A 1,698-nucleotide genomic window follows, 5' to 3' on the forward strand; every position below is an offset into this window, starting at 1 on the left:
AGATGGAGAGCTGGAAGGGACCTTAGAGGCCATCTGAGTCATACTTGCCCCCACCCACTCCCATTTGTGCAGGAGGAAACAGGCTCAAAGAAGGTCAAGGTCATTGCTAAGATCCTATAGGTAATAAGCATCAGAGTGTAAGAACTTAGGCCTTCGACACCCCAAATCTAGAGACATATCCACAGCCTTCCTAGCACTCAAGGGGCAGCTCCCTCTTCATACTCTGGTGAAAGAGGGAACAGTTCATGAAATCTCAGGTTCACCTTGGTGGCAGGTGTTCTCAGGTGTCTCATCATTGTCTATGACAATAAGAAGGGCAATAGTGGAAGAAATCCCTTGGGAGTGTGCTCAGCCAACTTCATTTTCTGTGTTAGTAAGAGGGATAACAGTGAAAGGGATGGTTTATATTGAGGATGGTTCCCTGCTGAGTCTGCATTATACATGTTGGTAAAGGCCCTTCCAGTAGAAGGGATCACCTGGTATTGATATTGGGAGGTATTCTCACCTGTCTCTTGCTGAATGTCAGGAAGGGGTTTTGCCTGGTATTGGATGATTTGGGGTTGATGATGGGGTGAGGTGCTGTACTCTTTGGTCATGTGGTTTGGTCTATAACTAAAAGGGCTTGAAGTCCACAGGATGGCCTAAAAGGGTGACTCTGAAGGAAGTTCTCCTGGGTCATGTCTTTTGTGAGAGTGATAATGAGCCTTGTGGTTTATCTTGGGACTTGTTTTCAGCTGCCTGTTAATTGGTAATGTTCCTGGAGAGGGCAACAGTAGACTTGGTGCTTTGGAATTTATCTTGGGGGGTGGTCTTGGCTATCTCCATTGTTTGTTTGTCTTGGCAAAAGACTCAGAGGGAAAGTGATCCCCCTCAATTTGATCTTGGTGGTCTTAACCTCCCTATTCATCATCATTATGTTAAGAGCATTAATAGTAGAAGAGATCTCATGGGGTTAATAATGGGGCTGTTCTCATCTGTTCCTGTGTTATATTGACTGGTATGGGATGATCTGTGGTACGTGTTGGAAGGTGTTTTCCAGAGTCAGGTGATTTGAGAGATGAGAGCCCTTGGGGTCCAGAGGATCTCTTGGTATGGACCTTTTGGGATGTTCTCCTGTGTTTATTGGTTTTGGGTTTATTGGGTGCCAAGAGATGATATGGGGTGGACCTTGAGGTAGGGAGTAAAATGTGTTATGCTCTGTCATGTTGTTTGGGACACTGAAATAGTTTGAGGTCCATGAGATCTCCTTGGGTGGACCCTGAGGGATATTCTCCTGGGTCATGTAGTTTGGTTTCTAGATAACTGGGCTTGGGATTACTGGGATCTCTTGGGGGGGGCGGGCTTGGGAGGTGTTCTTATGTGTCTCCTATATCACAGTGGAGGGAAGAGGCACTGGCTGCCATGGTATGACCAGGGGTGGACTTTGGTGGATGGTCCCAAATGTCATGTGGTTTGGGTCTTAGATAAAAGAACCCAGTGTCCATGGGATTACCTGTGGGTGGCTCCTGGGGGCTATTCTGACCTGTTTCTCTGTTCCCTTTGTGGCAAGTAGAAGTTCCATTCCAAGTGATCACCTCAGGTAGCAGCTGGCCCAGCCAGGGAGGAGCACACCTTGGTTTGGGTTTCCAGCTTTATGCCCCTGTGAAAGTGACCAGCAAAGAGATAAACATGGTTGAAAGTCTGCTCTTAGAAGCTCTC

This window comes from Vombatus ursinus, unplaced genomic scaffold (genome assembly GCF_900497805.2).
Source record: "Vombatus ursinus unplaced genomic scaffold, bare-nosed wombat genome assembly UNPS02014900.1, whole genome shotgun sequence".
Taxonomy (NCBI): domain Eukaryota; kingdom Metazoa; phylum Chordata; class Mammalia; order Diprotodontia; family Vombatidae; genus Vombatus; species Vombatus ursinus.